Here is a 15725-nt window from a genome sequence, read left to right as displayed (position 1 = left end):
TTGTAAATTTTCCAGTTCTCTTTCTATAATTGATTGCTCATTTCATACCATTGTGATTAGAAAAGATGCTTATATGATTTCAATCTTCTTAAATTTATTATGTATGGCCTAGCATGTGATCTGTCCTGGAGAATGTTCATTGGGTGTTTGAGAAGAATGCATTCTGTTGCTTTTGGATGGAATTTTCTATAGGTCTGTTAACTCAGTCTGATGTAACATACCATTTAAGACCTGTCTGGATCATCTATTCTTTGATGAAAATAGGCTATAAAAGTCCCCTACTATTATTGTATTGCTATTTATTTCTCCCTTTAGATCTGTTAATATTTGTATTGTATGTTTAGATGCTCCCTTACCTGGTTCTTAACATAGGTTATATGCTTTTATCAGAACTTTAGGAAAGAGTAACTTCCACTTTTATTTCTGCCACCTTTCATAAGTAGAAAGAGTGTTTTATTTAATTGGTGATTTGGGGAGACAAAAATAAGTCTCAGTCCCTTTCTTGCCATGTTTTGCAGATTTACCTAACCACAACAGATTATGTTTTATTCTGTTCCTCATTCTGTGTAATAAACTAGACACATGTGAAATAGGGCCCAGGCCTACCTCCTAGAGCAAGCCTGAGGCCTAATTCTCATTCCTTCTACTGTTGACCTTACTGAGTGTAAAACTGATCCTGTCTAAGTTTATCTGTCCTGAAAACCTAAATTTTCATTTGGTATGTCATCTCCCATTTGGACCTGGGGAGAGATATTGAAAATCCTGGTTGTGGCTGTACATTGAAGTCATATTGTCCAAGCAGCTTTATCGGTAAGAAGCTTTTTAAAAATTTTTTTCTCTATCTGACTCCCTGTCAATTGGTTCTGAATTTAGAAAAGTGTTAAGACATGTAAGCAGCTATCACTGCCTAATTCCCATTATTGATAGGGCAACTCTACCCAAAAGTGGTTGTTTTATAAGAACCTAAGTCTCATAAAAGAAATGGAAAATGAATTCTTGACAGTCTGACAATAAGGGAATAAAAGATTCCAGAAAAGAATGATAGTAATTATTAGAGGATTAGTAAAATAAGAATTTGTTCATTTATTTGTGAATGCCTACTGCGTATTAAGCAGCGTTCTAAGTAAAAGTTTAAAGAGTTAGAATACTTTAAACAGAAGTGCCCTGGTGCTCTAATTTGGCTGTTTGAGTTTTGAATTGTTATAATGATCAACAGCAGAGCAATGTTTTATATGCAAAGTCTGTATGATTCATTCAATATAATAAATATAACATTTGAGTGCTTATTACTTATCAAACAAGCAATTCCTATACAATATCTGATTGAATCATCAAAACAAATCTATGAGAGAGATAAACTAGAATAGTCTAAATTATCCTGCAGTTGGAAAAAAAAGTCAGTGGTCCAACTGAACAGATTTATTTCTTTTTCCAAAAAGTTGGCTCTGGTTGCAGACAACTGTCCTCCACGTAAAGCCATGATAATCCGGGCTCTTTCAACCTTGTAGTGTCACCATCTTAACATGAGTCTTCTTTCATGATTGTCCCAGTAGGAAAAGAAAGACTGGAGAGTTTCCTATGGACCTTCCATGACCTCATTCTAAAATTGACACAGGTCAATTCCATAATATTTAATTGGCCAGACTGAGTCACAAAGCCCCATCTGGTTGCAGGGTTGCTGAGACATAGTCAATCCACAGAGTACCCAGAAGGGAAAGAGAACTGAATATCGATTACTACTAGCATTACATACCATTAATGGCTATTATTATTGTTCCCTTTGTGTAGGTGAGGAAATGGAGGCTTAGCAAGGTTAAGTAACTCATTCAAGTTTACACAGAAGTAAGCAGAGGTGCCATTTATGTGAACCAGGATAATCTGACTCGAGTTTATACCTAAATCCTGTATTTCGTAACATCACGCTGGAAGCCTGGCAGAACCTAGCCATCATTAAGGATATTTAATTCAGCTCAATTCAAATCACAATGCATTTACTAAATGCTCTCTTTGTGTCAGGCACTGCATTTCCATCTGGAGGAGTGTTAGATTATTTGACCATTTAGATCTATTCCAACTTTGAGATTGATATAAACAAATGGGACAACTGTGATGGTTAATTTTATATGTAAATTTGGCTGGGCTATAGTGCCCAGCTATTTTGTCAAAGTTTACTTTGATGTTTCTGTGCAGGTGTTTTTGGATGAGATTAACGTTTAAATTGGTAGATTTTGGGGATGTGGGAGGGCCTCATCCAATCAGCTGAGGGCCTTAACAGAACAAAGACTGACCTCCTCCAGCAAGAAGGAATTCTGCCAGCAGACTGCAACTCTTCTCTGAGTCTTCACAGTCACATGAGCCATTTGTTTAATATAAACAAATCTGTACCCATTAATGAATCTCTCTCTCTCTCTCTCTCTCTATGTATACACACACACACACAACAAAATCCTATGCAAACTCTATTTATATTTTAGAATGTCAAGTAAAATAGCAGAATCCTAGGCTAGAATAATCTACAAAAATAAGTCAATGTTTATTATATTTTCTATAATACAAGAAGTTTTTAAAAACTTAATTATAAAATACATAGTTTTTGGCAAAGAATCTTATAAACTGAAAAAACAGCCAAAACACTCTGCCACATATAGGCCTTAGAATGTGGTTTTATAGTCTGTCTACTCAGGGGAGTGTTCTAATTATCTTCACAAACTCAGTGTTGTGAGAATGTGTGTCTAGGTGTTAATTATCATTTTAGAAGGAATTCAGTTCTCCTTCACAACTGATAATGCTAACAGTCTCCAATTTTAATTTGGCCTCCTGTGTAAGATGCTGTTTCTGAAGTATTTAGTTGCCCCCTGCTGGTCACACAATTATAGATTTCCTAAAAATATAGATTTCTCAGTAAATTGCATATGATTACAAACTTCTAAAGGGATGCATTGAACTTTTCCATCAAATGAATTCACAGTGGATTTCCAGGGCTCAACTGAGATAAGTAAGTTAACCCAGAGTTCTTCCTAAATGTGATTCTCTTCTTTCTTACATGTCATATATTATGTCTCTTCAAATCCTTTTTGAAACCAGGTGGGAATAACATCAAATTGAGAGGGGAAAAAAGTGCTTGTTCAAGAATCTTAAAAACTGCATTTTTATTCTGTCTCTGCTACCACCTCTCTAATCTTGGACAAGACAGTTTAACTTCTTAATACCTACTTCCTCATCTGCAATTTGAAGTATAATTGACGTGCAATGAAGTGTACTTATTTAAAGTATAATTTGATAAGTTTGATGTATGTATACAACCATGAAACTAAAACAAGATAGTAAACATATTTATCACTCCCAAAGTTTTTTCGTGCCACTTTGTATTTCTTTCTTCCTCCTCCCGCCCCTCCCAGGCCTCTCCTATCCTCAAGTAACCACTAATGTGATTTTGTCACTATAGATTAGTTTACATTTTTCAGAGAAGATTGAAAATTTTAAGCTCACTAGTTTACGTGACTAAAATGAGATATGGAAAAACTTAAATTCTTTTACAATATTTTTTAAATTGAGATTTCCTGTGTTGATACCTGAGGCAACAGGTGATGCAGTGGTTAAAGGCCTTAACTTTAGTGTAAGTAGACATGATCTTGGGTCTTGGCTTTGTTATTCACGAGCTGTTGTGACCTTGGGAAAATTACTCAACATCCTAGCTGAGGTTAAGAGTTTCCCCATACTTAGGGAACAGGCTAATAATAGCATCTATCCTCAAAAAGATGTGAAGTTGCATGCAATTAGCTCAGTGCTTGGTCTGTTCATAAAATACATTCAACCAATGGTAGTCACTTATCTTTAGACATTTCAAAGAGTACCAACCCACCTTTTAATAAAAGGAAACAAGAACTCTGACTATGGAGCCAGTAATCTTAAGGCAACCATTTTCAAAGTTTTATGTGAAAATTACAGTCATTCCCTGTGCTAGACGTGGTGTCCATATGACTCTGACTCAGATCCTTTTCATAAGTGCCTCCCTGGTTTTTCTTCCTCACAACTTTCCTCAAGTTCATGTTTCCCTATCTTTGTAGTTCTGTCCATACTCTCCCCAAGCATATGATCTGACAATCATTGATTTGACAAATAGCTTGGCGAAAGTAGAGTGAATGATAGTCACCGCTCAGATGATAGGCACCATGAAAACAGAAATAAATAAAGAATACTAGTGCTTTTTTGGGGTGATAAATATTCTTTAATAGTTTTCTTCTCTATATTCAAATACTTCTGTCATTCTTTTGAGCTGTTAAGCTTTGCCAAGTTCATACTTGATAGAGCTCTCTCTCTACAAGAGAAAATAATTAAGCTCCGCTTGCCAGCCTAGCCCAATCTAGCATCCAGGGTAAGTTCTGGCTTTGTGGCAGACAGAGTTTAGATGCTGTATCTTGGAAAACTTTCCTTTGCTTCCTTTGCTTTCTTTCATGAAATCTTAGCATTGCTTCATTAAAGATAGTTCAGAGAAATTTTATGGGAGGTGGGGGAGGATCATAATTCTTCTGTGGGAAGGAGAATCTACTTACTGTCTACTAATTTTGTAATGTACCGTCTATACAGGTTTATTCACTCCTTCTGTCTTAGCCTGGCTTCCTCCCAGAAATTAGAGTCTAAGACAATAACTTATGTACAGGTAGTTGATGGTGGAAAGAGATCCCAGTGAATAAGAGTGAAGAACTGGGAAACTAAAGCATGAAAGGAAGGAAAGCTAATTCAAGACAACATTATCAATCTAGACATTGCTGTAAGCAACAAGGGTTCATTTTTCTAGATCTTTGAAAAATTGTGCAGAATTCATCTAGAATTACCTGTCTGAATAAGAAAAGAGCATTTATCCACTAGTTCCCATCCCCCATTGTTCACTGTGGCAGATAGACCCTAAGGTAACTACCAGTGATCCCTGCCTTGTAGTATTAATTCCCTTTTTTAAGCTCCTGATCCTAAATGTAGGTGGAATCTGTGAATTGCTTCCAAGAGAATATGGCAAGAGTGGTAGGATGATACTCCCATAATTACATTACATTATATGGTAGTTGCTGTGGGATCCATCACTCCCATCATTATGTTACACTATGTAAGAATCCATCTTGCTAGCAGAATTGCGCTTTCTCACTTTGCTGCTGTCTTTCAAGAAGCAAGCTACTATGTTGTAAACTGCCTATGGAGAGAACCATGTGACAAGGACCTCAGATGGCCTCTAGAAGTGGAAGACAGCCTCTGGCTGATAGTCAGCAAAAAACTTCTGAATCTCTTAGTCCTGCAACTGCAAAGAAATGAATTCTGCCAGCAAGCTCAGAGTTTGGAAGCAGAGTTTGCAGATGGGAACACAACCCAGTAAACACACTCAATGGGACTCCAACTAAACTGTGCCTGAACTCTTGACCCACAGAAACAGAGATAAAAAGTATGTATTGTTTTAAGCTGATAAATTTATGGACTTTGTTACACAGAAATAGAAAACTAATACAGATTTTTGCTACCTAGGAATGGGGTATTGTTGTAACGAATACCTAAAAATGTGTCTGTGGTTTTGGAACTGAGTGATGGGTGGAGGCTGGAAGAATATTGAAGAGCATCATAGAGAAATTTAATCACCATGACTATCAGTAGAAATATGGATACTGAGGACATTGCTATGAAGGGCTCAGAAGGAAGGGAGGAACATGTTATTGGAAGCTAGAAGAAGGAGAATCCTTGTTATGCAGTAACAAAAATTTAGTGAAATTATCTCCTACAGTTATGTTGAAAGCAAAACTTGTAAGTGATGAACTTCATTATATAGTTAAGCTGATTTACAAGCAAAGTGGTGAAGGTTGACCCTGGTTTATTCTTAATACACAGAGCAAAATGAAAAAAAAAAGAGAGAGAGAGAAATAGTTTAAGAGGAAAACTGTTAAACTGTTTTTTACCCCACATGGTAAAAAATATTAATGCTAGGAGATGGCTTATGAACATTGTCAGGAAAGCCTGCTCTAGAGAAATATGCCCAGGGAGTAACTTAACAATCTTTTGTTAAAACCTCAAAGAGATCAAAAGGTCAGGGTGTTTAGTCACACAAAGGGCCATTTCAAGAGACAAAGGATGTGCCTCAGATCCTCTCAGTCAAATCACTGGACCTTTAAGAAGTTTAAAAGTTGTATCTCTCAGTCTTAGACTCTCAGCCAGAGCCAAAGATAGAGAAGTATTTTGAAACAATCTGTGGATTGTGTTGTTTCTATCTAAAGGAGTGAACCCCATTGAAATACATAGAGACCCACAAAGTTCTTGAGAAATGTATTTCAGCAGAAACACTACCAGCTTGGAATGAGGACAGGGAGAGGAAAAAACAAAAGGAAGCTATCAGATCCCCTAAACTTTACTGGCAGGAAATAAGCTGATAAACCTACTCATACTTATTTGTGAACACATGCTATGTTGCGTGGAAAAGGATGACTCAGAGGGCTGACCCAAGAACCCAGAGGACAGAACGAAGAGCCATGGAGGCTTATCTTCAAGCCAAAGAATCTAATCAAGGAACTCTCAACATTCACTTAGTAGTATTTCAAAACAATTATGGCCTAGGGATTCTTTTCTACTTTCCATTTTCCCCATTTTTGAACTGGAATGTCTATAGCAGTTATACTACATCTGTCCCACCATTGAATGTTAAGTATGTTAGAAGCAGGTAACTAATTTCTTTAGTTTCACAGGTCCATAGATGAAAAGTAATTGTATCCAAGAACTATCTCTTTTTCTGAGTCCACTCAAAACTGGCAACCTTCCAAATCACCCCAATTTATGTCGGGGAAACTCTTCCAGACAGGAGACTAGATCTGGGACAATTGGAAATGTTCCTAAAATCCTCTAAGCCTTATCTGATCTCTTCTTGGGCCCCCTCCCCATCACCAAGATCATAAAACTGCAGCTCCTCTCCATTTTCTGTATCCCATATTTCACCAGTCTCTCCTCTTCTAAATCAAAATAAGCACTCTAGTTTCTTGCAGCCTACACTCTCCAGTCCCATTCTGGTGAATGATGCAGAGTATGAATTTAGACCACCAGATCTCCTAACTATAATGAAGATAATTTAGTTTTATTACCTAAAAAGACTATTGCTCAGAAGAACAAATCTAGGACCTCAGCACTCAAATCCGCACATTGCAAGTAGTCTGGGGATTCTGGTGCTATTAAACCCATGCTCTAGTCTGTCTTCTAGAAGCTACCTTGGGGTGGGAGCATCAGAACTCTGACCAAATAAAGCTAAAGTTTAGATCAGACATTAGTAGACCAAGGGATGCAGGTAATCCTATCTTCATCTGACTCTCAGATTCTCTGTTATTTCGACTCAAAATTGATTTGAACAATTTCTGGACTGAGGAAACATAGCCACTTACACAGGGGAGCTACCATTCCCTCACTTCTATTTCCCAGTAGACCTAAGAATGTTGCCTGGGGTGGGGCTGTAGAGGACAGCAGTTCTTAAGCATTTGGTCTCAAGACCCATTTATACTTTTTAAAAAGTTTGGAGAATTCCAAAGAGCTTTTGTTTATGTGGATTATATCTGTTGATATTTACCATATTATAAATTAAAACTAGTAATTTTTAAGTTTATTGATTCCTTTAAAAATTACAATAATAAGCCCATTATAGTTTAACATAAATAATCTGTATTTCATGAAAATTAACTGTATTTTCCAAAATCATTTAGTGAGAAGACTGACATTGGTTTTACATTTTTGGAAATCTCTTTAATATCTGGTTTAATAGAGGACAGTTCAATGCTTATATCTACTTGTATATTCAGTCTGTTCTGATATGTTGTTTTGGTTGAAATAAATGAAGAAAATCCAGCCTCATACACATATGTAATTGGAAATGGAAGGAGCATTGTAAATGTTCCCCATTTCTTACCCTCCATTCTTTTTGCGAAAGTAAATATTTCTTGCCTCTATTTTTATCTACCTAATCAAACCCCACATAATCTTGTAATGATTCCATTTTAATTCTTGATCTTGTTCCCAGGAACCAACGTAGCTCTTCAGGGTAGAATTTTATTTCATTTATGTATTTATTGATTAATTTATTATTGAATTAAATAAGTTTATTACTTTTAAAAAGAATGTTCTGCAGATCTACTCTTTCCTTTGTTAGAGAGATGGCATTTGCTTTTGGCCTTACAGGGTGACATGATTTGAACAGGTGAAATGAAAGTGTAGTTTTTCAAAATATAAGAAATAATAGTAGATTTATGGAGGTAAGAAAGCATTTCTCCTTGCTTAAGGAAAAGCAAGGAGGATGCAGATAGCAGAGTAATTAAAGACAAGGCCAGAAAGGCAGTATAGGGTCGTCTCGTGGAGGTGTTGAATGCCTAGGGTTCATTTGATAAGCAGTGGGGAGCTATCAGAGATGTTTCAGCAGAGGCAGAGGTGATGGGGTGAAACAGGCTTAAAATCAAAGCATTATTTGCTTAACATTTTTTGGGCAACTATAGATGAAAAGAATTTGGTGGAGAAAAGAGACCTGAGGCAAGAAAACGAAACTGGAGGCCTGAACTAGGGTGGTGACCCAAGAAGTGGAGATGAATGGAGACAGATTTTGAGAACAATGAGGAAGTAAGATCAGAATGTGGTGGTGAGGGAGAAGTGGTTGTCAAAAATGACTCTATTTCAGTTGAAAAAAAAATTTTTTTTTAATGACTAGAGTTTCAAGCATGAATTACTGTGAAATGGTAATGCTGTTCAAAGAAGTCAGCATTATTGTAAGTGGCTATACTCAAGGGGGAGCTAATTTTACAGCACTTACGAATATTAGAAGACTGTGGTTATAGCTAGACTGCTTTATATGGTCTCTTTGCAATATAAATGTAAAGGGGGAAATGAAAAATGCAGTAAGTATTTTAATTCTCTGTAGAGTTTCTCTCTAGAGAAATCTAACAGTAATCGGTAGCTTTTCTGTGGTCCATATAGCACAAAGATAGCTCTTATAAAGCAATATATATAGAATGATTCTATATGTTATTTATTATGCTAAATTGTATGTCAGTTAATTCTCACAACATTTAGATAATTTTGTCTTGATTTTCATAAGAGAAATCAAAGTACAAAGAGGTTAAGTAACTTCTCCAAGATCAATTAGGAAGTAATGGAATGACATTTGAAACCAGGTTCTGTGTGGTTTCAAAGTCTTTGTTTCTTCTACTTTGTACAGTTAAAATATCTATGTGCCTTTCCTCCCTTTTCCTTCTCACAGAATGAAAAGGAAATAGCACATTTTGGCATGGATTATTGGTCTTTATTATATGATTGTACCCAGAGATTCATTAATGCCTTCTTAGGAGATCTGTCTTAAGAAAGGCTTCTGCTCAGGGGGCTCTCCCTTTTTTTTCTTCCAGTTTTATTGAGATATAATTGACTTACATCACTGTATAAGTTTAAGTTATGCAGCATAATGGTTTTGCTTATATTGTGATAATGTTTAGTTAGCATTCATCATCACATATAGATAAAATAAAAAGAGGAAGCAAAGAAAGAAAAACATTTTTTCCTTGTGATGAGAACTTTTAGGATTTACCCTCTTAACTTTTCTATATATCATACAGGAATGTTAACTATAGTTATCATGCTGTGTGTTATATCCTGAATACTTATTTATCTTGAAACTGAAAGTTTGTACCTTTTGACCACCTTCCTCCAATTCATCCTTCCCTAACAACCACCCCCCTACCTCTGTTAACCACAAATGTGATCTTTTCCTGTGATTTGTTTTTCTAAGATTCCACATTTAAGTGAGATCATACAGTATTTTCCTTTCTTTGTCTGACTTACTTCACTTAGCATAAAGCCCTCAAGTTCCATCCATGTTGTTATAAATGGCAGGATTCCCTCATTTTTTAATGGCTGAACAGTATTATATTATATATATACTGCAGCTTCTTTATCCATACATCTATGGACAGGCACTTAAGTTGTTTCCATGTTTTGGCTATTGTAAATAATGCAGCTATGAACATGTGGGTGCAGATACCTTTCCGAGTTAGTGTTTTCATTTTGGATATATTCCCAGAAGCGTAATGGCTGGATCACATAGTACTTCTATTTGTAATATTTTGAGGATCCTCCATACCGTTTTCCTTGTGGCTGTACCAGTTTACAATCTCACCAACAGTGCACAAGTGTTCCCTTTTCCCCACGTACTCATCAGTATTTATCTCTTACTATCTCTTTTTGTGATGGCCACTTTAACATGCAAAGGTGGTATCACATTGTGGTTTTAATTTGCATTTCCCTAATGACTAGTGATGTTGAGCATCTTTTGATGTACCTGTTGGCCTTTTATATCTTCTTTGGAAAATGTCTATTCAGATCTTTTACTCATCTTTTAATTAGATTATTTGGCGTTTCGGTTTGGGGTTTTTTGGAGGGGGTTGTTTTGTTTTTTTGTTTTTTGGGTTTTTTTGGCTATTGAGTTGTATGAATTCTTTATACTTTTTGGATATTTACCCCATATCAGATATCTGGTTAACAAATATTTTTTTCCCATTCCATGGTTGTCTTTTTACTTTGTTAATTGTTTCTTTTTCTGTGAAGAGGCTTTTTAGTTTTATATAACCCAGCTTGTTTATTTTTACTTTAGGTGTCATAGCCAAAAAATCATTGCCAAGACCCATGTCAGGGAAACTTTTTCCTATGTTTTCTTCTAGGAGTTTCATGGTTCAGGTCTTATGTTAAAGTCTTTAATTCATTTTGAGTTAATTTTTGTCAGTGGTGTAAGACAGGGGTCTAGTTTCATTATTTCACGTGGGAATGTCCAGTTTTCCCAGCACTATTTATGAAGAGACAGCTTTTTCTCCCTTGAGGGGCTCTCTTTCAACTACTTTCATGGACCACTACTTTTTATTCCAACTACTTTCAGCTACTTTAATGGGCAACTGCTTTTCCCATTGGAATGACAATTGCTATCCCTTACTTAAGACTGAGAGAGAGAGTAAGTAATAAAATTAATTTAATTGAAATACTACAACTTAAGAGTAGGTATAACAATTTTAGATGTAGCTATAGTAAATACTGTCGTTAAAAAATAAAACAAAGGTAGACAAACTCCTCTGAAACCACTATAAATTTAGACAAACAGCTGAGAATGACTTTAATAGCAAGTCTGAGTATTCAAGTATGGAGGTCTTCTTCTACATGAGGGAAGATAGAGGATGATGAGTCTTGGAAATTAACATTACTGTTGGGTGCTCCCCCAGAGTGCAATAAGCAGAGATCCAAGAAAGCCACACCTGTGCTACATCTGATAATATGTTGTCTGGCACTTGATAACTAACTGCTCAATGAATGTAAGCCCCTTTCCTTTTTGCATTTTACAAAATGTTTCCACATACCTCATTTTGTTTCCTCTATATATTAAAAGGAAAATCCCAAGGAGTGAACTGTTACCATTCTCATTGTAGTGGTACATAAGAATCTTTACTCATTGAACTGAGAATGACTAGATGATTCTGCAGTTTGGTCTCTCTAACCTCAATGTTCTGGGTCTGCTCTCTCCCTGTAGAAATTGATCATGTGTTTTTCTGGCCATTGAGCTGTAATAAGAAAGATCTTCCTGCTTGGAGTCCGTACTGAGTGTGGATCCCACATAAGTAAAGACCCATGACACTTTTGTGTAATGACATTGAACTGAGTTGAGGACTTTACTGTTAATCCCTTTATCGCCTGGGTTGAGTGGGTGACATTTTGTTTTATAAAGATATACATACTAGGCTTAACTTGGCAAAATTTCAAAGGAAGTCTCATGGAAAGTCTCAGATATGAGGTGGCATTTCTAGAACTGACAGCATTTGTGTAAGTGAAAAAGAGCTTTGAAGATATGAAGAAAACAAAAGCATTATCCAACCATGTCACACAAAGGAGATGGGTCTGCCAACAGCATGAAGGGGAACTGGGAGGAGATAAGGTTAACCATATCTCCAGAGTTCAGATGATAGGGAATGTTGACCAGGAAGATGATAAATTTTGACTATAACATATTTAAGAAACATTTGGTTTGAGAAGAAACTATTCCTAGGTAAAACCAACATCACCTTGCCTATGACATGTTTTTTGTGTGTTTACTTCAGGTTCCTTCATTCTGTGAAAAGGAAGGGCAGGAAAGCATGATGACTAAGTACCTCAGGAAAACCACAGACCTCATTTTCTCTAAAGGAAAGCAGGAAGAGTGACCCCCAAAACAGTACAGGGGGATTGTTTTTCCCTCAACTAGTGTCTGACAATAATCCCAGAACCAGGAAAATTTCCTTACTATCTTAAATTCAGACCCTTAACAATCAGAACCCTATATATCATGAGATAGTTATTAAATAAGGCCTCCTAATCTCCTTTCTGTAATCACCTGTAAAAGCCAGAATGGCATTCTGGGTAAGCCAGAATACCTGCAAAACAAATTTAAATAGACCTGTATTAGATCCAGTTTATAATATCATACATAATATCTATACTCTATTTGTTCATTCAGTAAATATTTATGAATTCTCAACTATATACCAGACACTGAGAATACAGTATTTACAAGACAGATATGATCCCTGACCTCATGGAACTCTCAGTCCCCTGAGGAAAACAGGCATTAAATAAATAATTGCATTCATTTTTTACCTTTGTAACTTTGTAAAAAATGAACAAATATCTTTTGAAGTTTTATGCTAGGTGTAGGAGTGAAAGTTCAATCTACCTGGTTGTGAATGTATTAATTATATTAGTAGAACTTTTCCAGTTGTCACCCTTAATATCCAATAATGCTGTCTCCCCTGCCCTTTGAAATGGGGATCAAATCTCCATATCAAACCATTTGCACTAATTATAAAATACTATCACTTACACACTGGAGGCTAATCAAAGGAGCCTGTGAATTCTTCCACTAAACGAAATTTCTCTACCATATTGAATCTCAGCTGACGTGAAACAGACCTATTCATTTCTGTTTCAGGAAGCAGAAAGCTGCATTTTCTTTGATCTGAGAGTTTATAAGACCCATGAGATCTGAAAATCGTATTTTAGAATATGGCATGGTGAAGAACTGAACATAAAGACCCTAATCCAATAGCTCTATGTCTAAGACTTGTCCTTATGTGTTAACAAAAGATTTAGATTAAAAAAATGAATTTTGTTATATATATATGGCTTAAGCCTCTTTAAGGCAATATAACTAGAGGCAAAGGTAAGCTGATCAGACTGCTCTCAGAAAACATCAGAGGGACTATTTCTGAGTCATCAGACAAATACAATAAGAACTTATACCTCTCAAGTCCATCCCCCTAAAAATAGATCAGGACAATCTCAAAGCACATGTTCTTCCACTGAAGTGTATGTCGAGCTTTTAGATTTCTGGTCCCAATTTTGGAGATAATGGCCATTCTTTGCACATCATCATTTCAAGAAATCCAAATGCCAGGACTGGTAATGGTCCTACTAAGACTATAACAATTTGAGATCTATTACTTTTATGTAATAATTTTAATTATGAATAACCAAAAAATTCACTCTGGGCTCCTCCACCTAAAAGAAAAGAAAAATACAAAACTCAAATAACATTTTCTAAAAGATTCCATAGTCTCCCAAATTTGGAAATGTGTATGTAAGTAAAGTAAATTTATTTTAAAACAAGTGTTCCATGGAATGCTTTTTTTTTTTTTTTTTTAAGATTGGTGGAATCGAGAAAAAAGAGATATATGCATAGTATGCTGGTAAACTGGCTTTCTGAAAACAAAAACAAAGACAAAACTCTGATTTGAAGTTTTGTTGCCTCTGTTAGTATAAATACTCCCACCATGGCCAGTTCTAAGCTCCTAGCCTGAAATCCCCAAAGAGGGAAGAGATGTGCACACTCAGCTCTCAAGAGCCTGAGTAAGCCAGATCCAGCACCCACTGGCTGTTCCCTGAGGGGAAAAATAAGTATCAGCTTATTTTCTGTCAAACAGTCCAAAGACTACATCTTCTCTGATGCAGTTCCTAGAAAATCCAGTTCGGGGAATTACACTTAATGTTGGTTTTAATACTCTATAAAACCAAAGATTCCTTTTATAAAGCTTTTCAATGCTGTACACTTTGATGTGATTTAGGTTTAAACATGGCAACCAATTTTCCCTAATGAGAAGTATAGATAAAGTTGTGAATGTTTGTTAATAAGACAATGACATTTAAAAGATTTGTGTTACTTGGCAGCAATGTTTCTATCCTGTTGGATGAGGTACATTTATAGTGCTCTCCATGGCTGTCCACCAGATGGCGGACCTTTCACAGCAACCTTACATAATAAGGCACAACTGCGTTTCTGCAAGGCTGAACAATAATTTTCGATGACGCTAAAGGAAATAAAAAGCACATTTGATTAAACAACAAATGCAGGAGCTCATTTGCAACTTGGATTATATTCTTATTTCCCCTCTCCAGCCCACACCTCTCCTTGGGGATCCAGAGAGTATATTATCCAACTGCTTTTTCCTGATATTTTCGTTCATGGAGACATCTGAGTTTGAACATGGCTAAAACTGGACTTTTGATCTTTCCATCTCCTCCAGTTCCACTTATCTTTCCACTTTTTCTTACAGCTGCTCATCCTAGAAACCTGGAAATCATCCTTAATAATTTTATTTTTCTTATCTTCCATATCTAATCCAGCATCAAATTCTACTGATTCTTGTCTATCATCTTTCCTGAGGATGACTGCCCTAACCTCCTAAGTCATCTGCCTTCTTCTATTCTCCACACAACAGAAACAGCATTGTTTTAAATATGTAAGTCAGAGCATGCTATTCTCCCTTTTAAATCTTTCAATGGCTTCCATCAACTTAAAGAAAAAATGTTTCACTATTGACTTTTTCCTTTAAAGTAACTTACTTTTTACTTATTGTAGTAAAGTCTCAGAATGAACTAGTAAATGTGAGCATATAAAAGACAAAGCAATAAACTACAATATCCCACCAGACACAGCTCCTTGGTTCTGTGGTGTAGTACAGATGCTCTCAACAGAAAATAAGTTGTTACTTCAGTGTCCTTAGGGTCACAGCATACATGCCACTTGCCACAGGAAAATTATCTGCTTGTCTACCTCAGGAAGGTTAAAGGCAAATTTTAGGATCTTATTTTGAAGGATACAAACATCTCCTGAGAGAAACTGTGATGGGAGCCTTGGTATAGGTTAGATCTGAACACAATAATTTTAGGTGCTTCTGACTAGAAAATGTTGAGATAAATCTGCCTCAATCCCTTGGGAGGATTCTTCATTGTTTCAGCTATCTATAGCTGTGTAACAAACCACCTCGACTCAGTAGCATAGAACAATTGTCCATTTTTTATTAGTTTCTGTCATAGTTCTGGGAGGTGAGTGGGCTCGGCTAAATCCTGTCTCTTGGAGTTGCAGTCAGACTGGCTGGGGCTGGAGACATTTTGAGGCTTCCTCATCCACGTGTGTACAGGAAGATGCGGGCTATTGGCTGGAACATGTACGCATGGCATTTCTATGTGACCTGGGCTTCCTCCAAATAAACGATTGATGTGGGAACATAAAGGTCTAGCCATCATGGCCCAACCTGTGACAGCTCTGAAAAGCCATTCTCACTCCAGACCTCCCTGTGGCATCAGCCATGGCTGTCACTGGGACTGCATCACAATTCATCTTTTCCCTCCGTCTACTCGCCCACTCTGGCTTCCTTCCCTTCCCT

At 36.4% G+C, this 15725-nt stretch overlaps 1 protein-coding gene and 1 non-coding gene across 3 annotated transcripts in view; one reads left to right on the top strand and one right to left on the bottom strand.

Moving 5' to 3' along the window:
* ZDHHC17 (zDHHC palmitoyltransferase 17) overlaps positions 1-15725 on the top strand; it is a 194533-nt gene that overhangs the window by 13017 nt on the left and 165791 nt on the right. The gene's annotated exons all lie outside the window — the stretch shown is intronic.
* Positions 12411-12471, bottom strand: LOC123618015 (U7 small nuclear RNA). The gene has a single exon (XR_006726352.1). It is a non-coding gene; the product is annotated as a U7 small nuclear RNA (small nuclear RNA).

This window comes from Camelus bactrianus, chromosome 12 (assembly GCF_048773025.1).
Source record: "Camelus bactrianus isolate YW-2024 breed Bactrian camel chromosome 12, ASM4877302v1, whole genome shotgun sequence".
NCBI lineage: Eukaryota > Metazoa > Chordata > Mammalia > Artiodactyla > Camelidae > Camelus > Camelus bactrianus.
The sequence above is the reverse complement of the archived record's forward strand: the minus strand, read 5'-3'. Positions and strand labels throughout refer to the sequence as shown.